This window comes from Oncorhynchus tshawytscha, linkage group LG15 (assembly GCF_018296145.1).
Source record: "Oncorhynchus tshawytscha isolate Ot180627B linkage group LG15, Otsh_v2.0, whole genome shotgun sequence".
NCBI classification, from domain to species: domain Eukaryota; kingdom Metazoa; phylum Chordata; class Actinopteri; order Salmoniformes; family Salmonidae; genus Oncorhynchus; species Oncorhynchus tshawytscha.
In genome coordinates this window covers 12,231,013-12,246,289 of record NC_056443.1, presented here as the reverse complement: position 1 = coordinate 12,246,289, position 15,277 = coordinate 12,231,013, and the positions used below count along the sequence as shown (strand labels likewise).

At 42.3% G+C, this 15,277-nt stretch overlaps 1 protein-coding gene across 1 annotated transcript in view; it reads right to left on the bottom strand.

The window, feature by feature from the left end:
- The window catches only part of LOC112214424 (TBC1 domain family member 22B), a 201,203-nt gene that overhangs the window by 114,088 nt on the left and 71,838 nt on the right, over positions 1 to 15,277 (bottom strand). The window lies entirely within an intron of this gene.

Sequence of the window (15,277 nt, the reverse complement as noted above, 5' to 3'; positions counted from 1 at the left end):
AAATAAAAATACATGTATTTCACCTTTATTTGACCAGGTAGGCTAGTTGAGAACAAGTTCTCATTTACAACTGCGACCTGGCCAAGAATAAAGCAAAGCAGTTCCACACATACGGCAACACAGACTTACGCATGGAATAAACAAACATACAGTCAATAATACAGTAGAAAAGGTAAATAAATAGGCCATGGTGGCAAAGTAATTACAATATAACAATTAAACACTGGAGTGATTGATGTGCAGAAGATGAATGTGCAAGTAGGGATACTGGGGTGCAAAGGAGCAAGATAAATAAATACATTATGGGGATGAGGTAGTTGGATGGGCTATTTACAGATGGGATATGTACAGGTGCAGTGATCTGTGAGCTGCTCTGACAGCTGGTGCTTAAAGCTAGTGAGGGAGATATGAGTCTCCAGCTTCAGTGATTTTTGCAGTTCGTTCCAGTCATTGGCAGCAGAGAACTGGAAGGAAAGGCGGCCAAAGGAAGATTTGGCTTTGGGGGTGACCAGTGAGATATACCTGTTGGAGCGCGTGAGCGCGTGCTATGGGTGGGTGTTGCTATGGTGACCAGTGAGCTGAGATAAGGCGAGGCTTTACCTAGCAGAGACTTGTAGATGACCTGGAGCCAGTGGGTTTGGCGACAAGTATGAGGCGAGGGCCAGCCAACGGGAGCGTACAGGTAACAGTGGTGGGTAGTATATGGGGCTTTGGTGACAAAACAAATGGCACTGTGATAGACTGCATCCAATTTGTTGAGTAGAGTGTTGGAGGCTATTTTGTAAATGACATCGCCGAAGTCGAGGATTGGTAGGATGGTCAGTTTTACGAGGGTATGTTTGGCAGCATGAGTGAAGGAGGCTTTGTTGCGAAATAGGAAGCCAGTTCTAGATTTAATTTTGGATTGTAGATGTTTGATGAGAGTCTGGAAGGAGAGTTTACAGTCTAACCAGACACCTAGGTATTTGTAGTTGTCCACATATTTTAAGTCAGAACCGTCCAAAGTAGTGATGCTGGACGGGCAGCGATCGGTTGAAGAGCATGCATTTAGTTTTACTTTTTAAGGGCTGTTGGGGGTAACGGAAGGATAGATATGGCATTGAAGCTCGTCTGGAGGTTAGTTAACACAGTGGCCAAAGAAGGGCCAGAAATACACAGAATGGTGTCGTCTGCGTAGAGGTGGATCAAAGAATCGCCAGCAGCAAGAGTGACATCATGGATGTATACAGAGAAGAGAGTCGGCCTGAGAATTTAACCCTGTGGCACCCCCATAGAGACTGCCAGAGGTCCAGACAACAGGCCCTCCGATTTGACACATTGAACTCTATCAGAGAAGTAGTTAATGAACCAGGCGAGGCAATCATTTGAGAAAGCAAGACTGTTTAGTCTGCCGATAAGAATGGGGTGATTGACAGAGTCGAATGCCTTGGCCAGATCGATGAATACAGCTGCACGGTAATGTCTCTTATCGATGGCGGTTCTGATATCGTTTAGGACATTGAGCGTGGCTGAGGTGCACCCATGACCAGCTCTGAAACCAGATTGCATAGCGGAGAAGATACGGTGGGATTTGAAATGGTTGGTAATCTGTTTGTTAACTTGGCTTTCGAAGACCTTAGAAAGGCAGGGTAAGAAAGATATACGCATGTAGCAGTTTGGGTCTAGTGTCTCTCCACCTTTGAAGAGGGGGATGATCGCGGCAGCTTTCCAATGTTTGGGAATCTCAGACGACACGAAAGAGAGGTTGAACAGGCTAGTAATAGGGGTTGCAACAATTTTGGCAGATCATTTTAGAAAGAGAGGGTCCAGATTGTCTAGCCCGGCTGATTTGAGGGGGCCAGATTTTGCAGCTCTTTCAGAACATTAGCTATCTGGATTTGGGTGAAGGAGAAATGGGGGAGGCTTGGGCGAGTTGCTGTGGTTATGCAGACTGATGCTTCTTACTTCATCTACAACCATAGTCATTCAACTACATCTACTCTCCACATTCATTCAAATATTCAGCACTAATCTATATTTTTAAAAAATACTGATAACAATTTTAGTGCCATCTTACTCTTTCAGTATGTTCTCTGCACATAGACATATCATCTAAACCATGCATAATATCTTCAAAAGCCATGGAAATTACAGTACAGATTATGAAGCTCTACATCAGCAATGAAGTCCATCCGTGGGTAACATATTGCATAACAGTTTTCTAATGATCAATTAGCCTTTTAAAATGATAAACTTGGATTAGCTAACACAGTGTGACATTGGAACACAGGAGTGATGTTTGCTGATAAATGGGCCTCTGTACGCTTATATTCCATTAAAAAATCTACCGTTTCCAGCTGCAATAGTCATTTACAACATTAACAATGTCTACACTGTACTTCTTTTCAATTTCATGTTATTTTCTTTTCTTTCAAAAACAAGGACATTTCTAAGTGACCCCAAACTTTTGAACGGTAGTGTACATACGTACAAGGGTTGAATGGTGGGAACCCGGTTACCGAGATTTACTGCCCAAAACCACTCCCTTTGACCAGGATAAATAACTGAGAACCCAGTAAATTATCTATATGAACAGCATAGCTTGAAATGGACCTGCTAAATGATATGTGATGTCTAAATCTGGCTTTGCTTCGGCCTCTGCATGATGAATCAACACTCAGGGTGGGGACAGACAGCCCATCGCCGTATGCAACGCAGTTCACAATGCATGTAGACCAATCATCTCATCATGTTAACTTTCTTTTCTTGTGATAGGTAATATAAGGACTGAAGTCTTGCCTCCATCTGGCTTTCGGGGGATCATATTATTTTTTAATTGCAAAGATATATTTCTTTAATTGCCGCTGCAGATTTTTTAATCAGCCTATCACTTGAAAATCGTTGCTTTGAATCAATGCACGTGTGAGCACTTTCAGTCTTTCTCTCTCTCTCCATTAAACTCTATTTAAATTGCATCCAAAATAGATAATCCTGTTCTTGATTGATATACAATCATATATATAGATGTCCTAGCCTACTTCTTTCGGGTAATACATTCAATGCAGTATAAGCCTTTTATTTAGCTAAATAATGATGGATTATGCATAATAAGCTTATAGCCTCTGTCTCATGCGCAATACGCAAGCACCTGTGCTCCGCTGGCCTCTCATTAAAAAAACATTACTTAGCTCTTTTGCATTTCTTATACCAATAGACAATTCGAAGAGGGACACAAGCTCATTTTTGATGAATGTTAAACACGGCAGCCAAAAGAAGAGCGAACCTGCGATGGCGGTAGGCTATAGCAGTTATTTATTCAGGCCCATAAACATTCAATGTTTGTGAAGAGAAGTGAAAGCCATCTGCCTCTAATTCTAGTCCTATATTATTAAAGGACGTTATTAGAATGATGAAGATATGGACAACAAAACGTATTGCATTTACCTGTTGAAAGGCAAGGAATGAATGAAGCAACGATAGAAAGAGAAAGAGGTAGGCTAATAACATTAGGGGAAATATTATTAAAGCTATATACTGTATGCGTAAGCCTACTAATTATACAAATAGGCCATAATATATTTCCAAATTAAAATCCCAATTCGCTAGCCTGTACTTGTAACTTTGTAGGCAATGTGCTGAACCAGAGACGCATGTTATCTTCTGCTTTAGCATTATTTGAATGATGTGCGCAATTCCTGGTGCTGGAGCAGGTTTCATTTATGTACTCAAGAGAGCATATTGCTGGCTACATCTATGGAATTTTCTGTTTTTCTGTTGTGCGTAATGTGCAGTAGCCTATATCATGTATGTATTGGATAACAGCAAGATCATTTGGGCTTTTTTTGGGGATCGGGCTCGTTAAATGTCATTAATGTTGGGCTCAAAAAATGTACACTGCTCAAAAAAATAAAGGGAACACCTAAACAACACAATGTAACTCCAAGTCGATCACACTTCTGTGAAATCAAACTGTCCACTTAGGAAGCAACACTGATTGACAATAAATTCCACATGCTGTTGTGCAAATGGAATAGACAACAGGTGGGATTTATAGGCTATTAGCAAGACACCCCCAATAAAGGAGTGGTTCTGCAGGTGGTGACCACAGACCACTTCTCAGTTCCTATGCTTCCTGGCTGATGTTTTGGTCACTTTTGAATGCTGGCGGTGCTTTCACTCGAGTGGTAGCATGAGACGGAGTCTACAACCCACACAAGTGGCTCAGGTAGTGCAGCTCATCCAGGATGGCACATCAATGCGAGCTGTGGCAAGAAGGTTTGCTGTGTCTGTCAGCGTAGTGTCCAGAGCATGGAGGTGCTACCAGGAGACAGGCCAGTACATCAGGAGACGTGGAGGAGGCCGTAGAAGGGCAACAACCCAGCAGCAGGACCGCTACCTCCGCCTTTGTGCAAGGAGGAGCAGGAGGAGCACTGCCAGAGCCCTGCAAAATGACCTCCAGCAGGCCACAAATGTGCATGTGTCTGCTCAAACGGTCAGAAACAGACTCCATGAGGGTAGTATGAGGGCCCGACGTCCACAGTTGGGGGTTGTGCTTACAGCCCAACACCGTGCAGGACGTTTGGCATTTGCCAGAGAACACCAAGATTGGCAAATTCGCCACTGGCGCCCTGTGCTCTTCACAGATGAAAACATGTTCACACTGAGCACGTGACAGACGTGACAGAGTCTGGAGACGCCGTGGAGAATGTTCTGCTGCCTGCAACATCCTCCAGCATGACCGGTTTGGTGGTGGGTCCTCAGACCCCTCCATGTGCTGAGCCCATTGGGTACCGAGCCTGGTGAGCCCATATGCTGGTTGGCCCTGGGTTCCTCCTAATGCAAGACAATGCTAGACCTCATGTGGCTGGAGTGTGTCAGCAGTTCCTGCAAGAGGAAGGCCTTGATGCTATGGACTGGCCCACCCGTTCCCCAGACCTGAATCCAATTGAGCACATCTGTGACATCATGTCTCGCTCCATCCACCAACGCCACATTGCACCACAGACTGTCCAGGAGTTGGCGGATGCTTTAGTCCAGGTCTGGGAGGAGATCCCTCAGGAGACCATCCGCCACCTCATCAGGAGCATGCCCAGGCATTGTAGGGAGGTCATACAGGCACGTGGAGGCCACAAACACTGAGCCTCATTTTGACTTGTTTTAAGGACATTACATCAAAGTTGGATCAGCCTGTAGTATGGTTTTCCACTTTAATTTTGAGTGTGACTCCAAATTCAGATCTCCATGGGTTGATAAATTTGATTTCCATTGATCATTTTTGTGTGATTTTGTTGTCAGCACATTCAATTATGTAAAGAAAAAACTATTTAATAAGAATATTTCATTAATTCAGATCTAGGATGTGTTATTTTAGTGTTCCCTTTATTTTTTTGAGCAGTGTATTTAATATATATGTGTATTTAATATATAATATATATGCTGTGTATTTAATATATAATATAATATATAAGTCTCATCAGACTCAGGAAGCATCAGGTAAAAATTTCCATGCTGAGCAAAGCTCTAATAAAATCCAGACATATTTATATGATTTATAATGCTTTCAATGACACTTCCGGTTTTGGCGGGAAATACCGGGTTACCCGGAAGAAAGGTGAATTATTCTCGGGATGTAACATTTGTAAAATACCTGGAAAATATTAAACCCTAATACTTATGTTCTTTTAGTCACATATGATATCTCAGACACCAAATTCCAGACTTTGAACAAGCATATCTCCTGTACCCTTTGTGTTAGTCAGTTTTTCACGATTCCTGACATTTAATCCGAGCAGAAATTCCCTGTCTTAGGTCAGTTAGGATCCCCACTTTATTTTAAGAATGTGAAATGTCAGAATAATAGGTTTCATTTTTTTATTATTAAAAATTATGTCAATTATCCTATCAGAAGCTTCTGTCATGCACAAAGTAGATGTCCTAATTGACTTGCCAAAACTATAGTTTGTTAACAAGAAATTTGTGGAGTGGTTGAAAAACGAGTTTTAATGACTCCAACCTAAGTGTATGTAAACTTCCGACTTCAACTGTATATGCATCTTCTCATGCACAACATGTTTCCCACAAGGACCTATAAGCCATACATACAGCGAATGAAAAAATACAGTAATTTGTTGCCTTGTTAACCATACGTCCTTCTAATTACCTCTACATGTCCATCATGTGTCAACCTGGGTTAATATAGACCAGGTGTAATATAATTTGTTATCACGCTGATGGATGCCATATGGGATCATGAACATATAACCCGATTGATTAGGTGAGGCGTGGGGAACATGAGGTGTGTGTGACAGATATGGTGTGGGCTTTAGGGAGGGCTGTATGTAGGGTTTGACACATTCTTGACAACTGCAACAGAGTGGAACACTAGAGAGAGATGATACTGATTAATCACACTCTACTACTCTCACACACCTGACGAACCACTCTCTCTTTATACACATCACTGGCCAGCCGCCTATTACGTTTGTCTGTCCTCAGTGGCTACTCTGACAGGTAACATCAGGGGAGGTGAGCAGCAGACGCCCTCAGGTAAATAGGGAGAAGAGAGAAGAGACAAACTGCTGAAGACAGGCTCTAATATGGACAGGGAGAAGGAATGGCTGGATGGATAGATTGTGGAGAGCCTTTTCATGAGCCCTTAACTTCTTCGATATAGGGGGCGCTCTTTTAATTTTTGGATAAAAAAAAAAACATTCCCGTTTTAAACAAGATATTTTGTCACGAAAAGATGCTCGACTATGCATATAATTGACAGCTTTGGAAAGAAAACACTCCGACGTTTCCAAACCTGCAATTATCTGTGAGTGCCACAGAACTGATGCTACAGGCGAAACCAAGATGAAATTTCAAACAGGAAATGTCACAGATTTTGAAGGCGCTGTGTTCCAATGTCTCCTTATATGGCTGTGAATGCGCCAGGAATGAGCCTACACTTTCTGTCGTTTCCCCAAGGTGTCTGCAGCATTGTGACGTATTTGTAGGCATATCATTGGAAGATTGACCATAAGAGACTACATTTACCAGGTGCCCGCTTGGTGTCCCCCGTCGAATAATCTCCAGCTGCGTGCATTTTTCCATTTGGTTCAGAGGAGAAACCAAACTGCCACGAATGATTTATCATCGAATAGATATGTGAAAAACACCTTGAGGATTGATTCTAAACAACGTTTGCCATGTTTCTGTCGATATTATGGAGTTAATTTGGAAAAAAGTTTGGCGTTGTAATGACTGAATTTTCTGGGGTTTTTTCTTAGCCAAACGTGATGAACAAAACAGAGCGATTTCTCCTACACAAATAATCTTTTTGGAAAAACTGAACATTTGCTATCTAACTGAGAGTCTCCTCATTGAAAACATCCGAAGTTCTTCAAAGGTAAATGATTTTATTTGAATGCTTTCCTGTTTTTGTGAAAATGTTGCCTGCTGAATTGCTAGGCTTAATGCTATGCTAGCTATCAATACTCTTACACAAATGCTTGTGTAGCTATGGTTGAAAAGCATATTTTGAAAATCTGAGATGACAGTGTTGTTAACAAAAGGCTAAGCTTGTGAGCCAATATATTTCTTTCATTTCATTTGCGATTTTCATGAATAGTTAATGTTGCGTTATGGTAATGAGCTTGAGGCTATGATTACGCTCCCGGATACGGGATTGCTCGACGCAAGAAGTTAATACAGTGGTCACCAACCGGTCGATTGATTTCTGTAGAAAAGCCAACGATATAGCCTTGTGCACCTCTCTATCTATTTGTATTCGTCTTGTACTGCTGGCGGTAGGTCCAGTAGGTCCAGAAGCCCTGCACACCGGGTGGGCGAAGTCTTCCCATTTTTAACCGTTTAATTTGTCTGAAGGGACAAACTCCGTCTACCCGGCAGACCAGGAGAGCTAAATCAAGTGCACCTACTGTGCTGGCCAATCGGATAGCTCATATCAACGTGCCTACAGCTTCCACGAAACTATCAAAGAATTCAGCCTTGTCACAGTTTCTTTCTCCAACACTTTTACAAAACATAAAATACGCTTATCCCTACTTCCACTCGTGCTACAAGCAGCACTGCAGCTGCAAAGAATGAAGTAGCCAAGTGTATCAATATGTTGCGTTTTTATTATTAGCAGCTTGTCGTGTCTATTTTAATATTGAAGAATATTTCACTTGTTCTGGTCATGCGAACACCATGAATTCGTGCATGAGGCAGAAATAAAGTGGTGCGACTCCAGTTGCCCCATCAGGTGGAAGACTGTGTCCCCTCTGTTCAGTCTCACCAGAGGAAAAGAGAGAGCAGGGGACATGAGGCAGACACTCTGCTGCTCTCTCCTTTCCTCCGCTGAGACTGACCATCGGATACAGATCAAGTCCAGTAAAATAAAAAAGCGAATTATTTCAATTTATGCTCAGCTGTGCCTAGCAAGTGATGCAACAACTGATCTATTTTGTTATCAAAGCACGAGTTTTGAAATATAATATGGTCTGAGAAGAACAATATTGGCAGGCCAATCATAGCCAATATGATGTGATAATGTATTAGACCTGCTGCACAAACCTCATTCCTAAAGAGCTATTTTTATTAAGTCGTTTTTTTTTATCTGAGTGGTAGATCTCGACTTGGTGACCACTGCCTTAATACAAATCAGACCCTCCCCAGGTCGTCTTAACTGCCAGTTTAACATGGTTCTGTTCAAGTGAGGTGAGGGTAGGGGAGACACTTGTATAGGAGTGTGTACAAGTGTCTTGGGGGTAAGGGGGTTGATGTGGAATTGGGGCTAACTCAGAGTATGCATGAACAAGGGTACAAGAAAGAAGGCGCTGTGTTTCTATTCGTCTGTACTACTTGTTCCACAAATCAACAGCTCCCCCTGTGGTCACTGGAGGAACTGAAGCCTGGGACAATGCTAAAGAAGTGAATTTCCATTGCGAAGGAAGCACAGCAAATGATTTCCTTTGTTATATTGGGAGATCTGAGTCACCTACAGTGTTCTCTGCTTTATTCAGCCACACACTCACTCTACCTCTCTCCCCTACACACTCTTTACTAAGACAAGTCACTGGGCCACCACTCAGTTTCTGACGTCATCAGTAGTAGACGCCACAAAGCTAGAATGAGTTCTATTTCTATGAGTCAACATGACACACAAACCCAAGGTGTATTTCATATGCAATAATAAGAGCCTTTTGCTGAGAGGAAGAACGTATCAGTAAGAGTGTGTTACGGGCATTATAGGTGAGCAGTCAGATTATGAGGGTTAAATAGGCAGAGTGAAAAGTCCCAAGCTCTGCACAAACACACACTCTCCCTCCCTCTCGAACGATAGGACCATGCCATCTGTCGAAGCGTATCGTCAGGAGAAAGAGAGGGGCTGTAGCCTGTGATCAGCCACTACAGAGGCAAGGTGACATGGCCACTGAGCATCACAAACACCCAGACAGAGAGACAGAGCAGGAGCGAGGACACAGGCACTGAACATCACACTGACTGGACACAGGAACCAGAGAGAAAGAGGGACAATAGAGAACAGAGGACCAGAGAACAGGGATGCAGCCATACGAGGTGAAGCCCAGTCCATGGGAGGGTGAGATAAAGGTGTTTGACCATTAATAGCGGGATACAGGTGTATGGCTAGACACACACTAGTACACAGGAACAAGCAAACACACACACACACACTAGGGCTGAACCCCAATAAGTCAACTGGTCGATTGTTTAGTCGATAGGCTGTTGGTCAATCGAGATTGCGAGCAGTAGGGGAAAAAATTAAGAAAATGGTCATGGTGTAGCCTACAAGGCACCTGTCTGATTCGAGTGTACTGATCCACTGTGGAGGCTGTTGGGTGGCACGGTCCATCAGTCTAAGACATGTGCTACTGAAATTGTATATGGTTATTATTGTGTAAGAACAATGGTGCCACACAAATAAAAAATATTATACAAATGCGCTTTCTCCCGTGTTGGATAGCTGTTGCAGTTAAATGTGCCTGGCTTTATAAATCATCCATATATATATATATATAGATAGAAATAAGATAAACAGGGAACACAAGCAGGATCTGAGTGTTTGTTTAATAGCACCAAGCCGCAAGCAACCAGTCGATTGTTTGATCGATAGGCTGTTGGTCGATCGAGACCACAACATGTCGGATAAACAATTTCACAAATTCGGCTGTTTTTAATATTTGCTATGCTTTACACTTTTTTTTGTTTGTTAGAACAGCCTCTCTGGTATTACTTATAATTTCTTTAGTGTTGTTCACACTGTTCTAAATTGTCCGAAAAAATATATTTATAATAATAACAATCCTTTTTCTTGATCTCCGTCTTATAGTTATTATTACTATTATGATCATCATTAACAAGGCAATTAACCCACTGTTTCTAGGCCGTCATTGAACATACGAATTTGTTCTTAACTGACTTGCCTAGATAAATAAAGGTCAAATCAAATAAAAAAATAAGTAATGCCATTATCATTAGCAGGCTGAGTATAGCGGCCTTGTATAACCACCATTGAGATGTAGGCCTTAGACCGCATCCTGCTTAGTCTTAATACCGTAACTTGCTTAAGCCCATATTTCAATACTTATATAGGCTATTGTATAAATCAATCATTCATTTGTTCATGTCATCACACAGCATATGAGTCATTCATGACTTCAAATGCAATCAAGCGTTTACATTTTTAAAAAAAATTATATATAAAAATGCGGCACTTGAATAATTAGCAAACCATTCCATTTTGGCAATTGCATTCACGAATGCATGCGACTGTTTAGTCTTTGCGGTAATAAAGGCTTTAAAAAACAACAACATTACAACATACTCTTTGGTATGCTTATCATTTATTTAGTGTTGTTTACATTGTTCCAAACGGTCAGAAAATGTTATCTAACAGCACCTGTTTAGCACTGTTTTACAGTGTTCAGCATTTGTTATAACCAATTTATTGATGTGATTATGATATGCTATAGATCAGACCCTATTGGTCACGTGCATGTGATGCATATGCCTCACATAAAGAAAGCAAGGGTTGAGGGCACAGGGAATGTTTTTCCAAAACAAATGAGGGATTTCGGCAAGATAACTTTTCAGTCAGAAATGGCTGTAATTATGTTGCATCTTCAGCAACACACAACACAATAAACACTGTTAATGTTCTGTGGTGGACGGTGCAGTAGGGAGGAGAGAGCGACAATAGTTGCTCGTCACACAGTCACTCGCTGTCATTTGTTTAAAACACAGCCAGTTTGAGTCCTGCCCGGCACAATCAAATCAATTGTGGTCAGACTCCCTCTAGTCATTTGTGCGTCTTAATTATTTATCAAACAGAGCACTTAAAGCATCAGACAAGCTCAGTGCATATAGTTGATTAAAACACATAGGATGTGTCTATATATGAAAACCTACAAGTGATACAACTTTGACCAATTGATTGATTGGTCGAAAGAACAGATGACACTCGGTATACCAAGATTTATAAAGTCAGGGACAGCCCTACATATATGCAGCGCACAAGCCATCGCTCTCTCTCTCTCTCTCTCTCTCACTCACGCTCCTGCTCACACACACACACACACACACACACACACACACACAGATCCCTAGAGCCTGGTGTTGTGATCATCTGGGTTCATTAACCTTTTCCCTACAGATTAGAAAGAGAGGGCTGGTAAAACTAGTGCTGCAGCTCTACAGACCACAAATTCCAAAATAGAACCATGCATGTCTTTGGCCGCCCGGGGAACAGTGGGTTAAAACTGCCTTTCTCAGAGGCAGAACAGATTTTTACCTTGTCAGCTCAGGGATTCGATACAGCAACCTTTTTACTGGCCCAATGCTCTAACCACTAGGCATTATTATTTTGTTGCCTTATAACCAATCATTAAAATATATTTTTATTTTTGGGGGGGTTTGTATCATTTGATTTACACAACATGCCTACCACTTTGAAGATGCAACATATTTTTTATTGTGAAACAAACAAAAAAAACTGAAAACTTGAGTGTCCATAACTATTCACCCCCCCCAAAGTCAATACTTTGTAGAGCCACCTTTTGCAGCAAGTATTGCAGCAAGGTATGTCTCTATAAGTTTGGCACATCTAGCCACTGGGATTTTTGCCCATTCTTCAAGGCAAAACTGCTCCAGCTCCTTCAAGTTGGATGGGTTCTGCTGGTGTACAGGAATCTTTAAGTCATACCAAAGATTCTCAATTGGATTGAGTTCTGGGCTTTGACTAAGCCAATCCAAGACATTTAAATGGTTCCCCTTAAACCTCTGGAGTGTTGCTTTAGCAGTATGCTTCGGGTCATTGTCCTGCTGGAAGATGAACCTCCGTCCCAGTCTCAAATCTCTGGAAGACAAACAGGTTTCTCCTCAAGAATTTCCCTGTATTTAGTGCCATCCATCATTCCTTCAATTCTGACCAGTTTCCCAGTCCCTGCTGACGAAAAACATCCCAAAAGCATGATGCTGCCATCACCATGCTTCACTGTGGGGATGGTGCTCTCGGGGTTATGTGAGGTGTTAGGTTTGCGCCAGACATAGCGTTTTCCTTGATGGCCAAAAAGCTCAATTTTAGTCTCATCTGACCAGAGTACCTTATTCCATATGTTTAGGGAGTCTCCCACATGCCTTTTGGCAAACACCAAACGTGTTTGCTTATTTTTGTCTTTAATCAATGGCTTTTTTCTCACCTCTCTTCAGTAAAGCTCAGCTCTATCGGGTGTACGGCTTAAAGTGGTCCTATGGACAGATACTCCAATCTCCGCTGTGGAGTTTTGCAGCTCCTTCAGGGTTATCTTTGGTCTCTTTGTTGCCTCTCTGATTAATGCCCTCCTTGCCTGGTCCGTGAGTTTTGGTTGGCAGCCCGCTCTTGGCAGGTTTGTTGTGGTGCCATATTCGTTCCATTTTTTAATAATGGATTTAAAAATGGTGCTCCGAGGAATGTTCAAGGTTGCAGATAATTGTATTTATAACACAACCCTGATTTGTACTTCTCCACAACCTTGACCCTGACCTGTTTGGAGAGTTCCTTGGTCTTCATAGTGCCGCTTGCTTGTTTGTGCCCCTTGCTTAGTGGTGTTGCAGACTCCGGGGCCTTTCAGAACATGTGTATACAGTATATCACAAAAGTGAGTACACCCCTCACATTTCTGTAAATATTTGAGTTTATCTTTCCATGTGACAACACTGAAGAAATTACACTTTTCTACAATGTAAAGTAGTGAGTGTACAGCTTGAATAACAGTGTACATTTTTTGTCCTCTCAAAATAACTCAACACACAGCCATTAATGTCTAAACCGCTGGCAACAAAAGTGAGTACACCCCTAAGTGAAAATGTCCAAATTGGGCCCAAAGTGTCAATATTTTGTGTGGCCACCATCATATTCCAGCACTGCCTTAACCCTCTTGGGCATGGAGTTCACCAGAGCTTCACAGGTTGCCATTGGAGTCCTCTTCCACTCATCCATGACGACATCACGGAGCTGGTGGATGTTAGAGACCACTCCTCCACCTTTCATTTGAGGATGCCCCACAGATGCTCAATGAGGTTTAGGTCTGGAGACATGCTTGGCCAGTCAATCACCTTTACCCTCAGCGTCTTTAGCAAGGCAGTGGTCGTCTTGGAGGTGTGTTTGGGGTTGTTATCATATTCGAATACTGCCCTGCGGCCCAGTCTCCGAAGGGAGGGGATCATGCTCTGCTTCAGTATGTCACAGTACATGTTGGCATTCATGGTTCCCTCAATGAACTGTAGCTCCCCAGTGCCGGCAGCACTCATGCAGCCCCAGACCATGACACTCCCACCACCATGCTTGACTGTAGGCAAGACACACGTCTTTGTACTCCTCACCTGGTTGCCGCCACACACGCTTGACACCATCTGAACCAAATAAGTTTATCTTGGTCTCATCAGACCACAGGACATGGTTCCAGTAATCCATGTCTTTAGTCTGCTTGTCTTCAGCAAACTGTTTGCGAGCTTTCTTGTGCATCATCTTTAGAAGAGGCTTCCTTCTGGGATGACAGCCATGCAGACCAATTTGATGCAGTGTATGGCGTATGGTCTGAGCACTGACAGGCTGACCCCCCCACCCCTTCAACCTCTGCAGCAATGCTGGCAGCACTCATACGTCAATTTCCCAAAGACAACCTCTGGATATGATGCTGAGCATGTGCACTCAACTTCTTTGGTCGACCATGGCGAGGCCTGTTCTGAGTGGAACCTGTCCAGTTAAACCGCTGTATGGTCTGGGCCACCGTGCTGCAGCTCAGTTTCAGGATCTTGGCAATCTTCGTATAGCCCAGGCCATCTTTATGTAGAGCAACAATTCTTTTTTTCAGATCCTCAGAGAGTTCTTTGCCATGAGGTGCCATGTTGAACTTCCAGTGACCAGTCAGTATGAGGAATTGTGAGAGCGATGACACCAAACACACCTGCTCCCCATTCACACCTGAGACCTTGTAACACTAATGAGTCACATAACACCAGGGATTGAAAATGGCTAATTGGGCCCAATTTGGACATTTTCACTTAGGGGTGTACTCACTTTTGTTGCCAGCGGTTTAGACATTAATGGCTGTGTGTTGATTTATTTTGAGGACAGAAAATGTACACTGTTATACAAGCTGTACATTCACTACTTTACATTGTAGCAAACTGTCATTTCTTCAGTGTTGTCACATGAAAAGATATACTCAAATATTTACAAAAATGTGAGGGGTGTACTCACTTTTGTGATATACTGTATATGCTGAGATCATGTGACACTTAAATAAAATCCACCTGTGTGCAATCTAACTAATTATGTGACTTCTGAAGGTAATTGGCTGCACCAGATCTTATTTAGGGGCTTCATAGCAAGGGGGGTGAATACATATGCATGCACCACTTTTCCGTTTTAATTATTTATATATTTTTTGGGAAAAAAATATTTTTTTCACTTCACCAATTTGAACTATTTTCTGAATGTTCATTACATGAAATCCAAATAAAAATCTATTTAAATTACAAGTTGTAATGCAACAAAACAGGGAAAAACACCAAGGGGGGTGAATACCTTTGCAAGGCATTTTACATGGTGATTTTCCCCATGCAAATCGAGTGTGGAAGGGTGGATTTTAGTGTGTGTGCGTGTGTGTGTTTCCATGAGTCTGTTCCACTATCATCCTAACACAGGTCCTCCCCTCCTCTACATCTGCCAAGCCCGAGCCAAGCGGCTTCTTATTGGCCGTTGAGATACCACAGCTTCCAGTCTGCAATCTTCGTGTGAAATTTTTTGTTG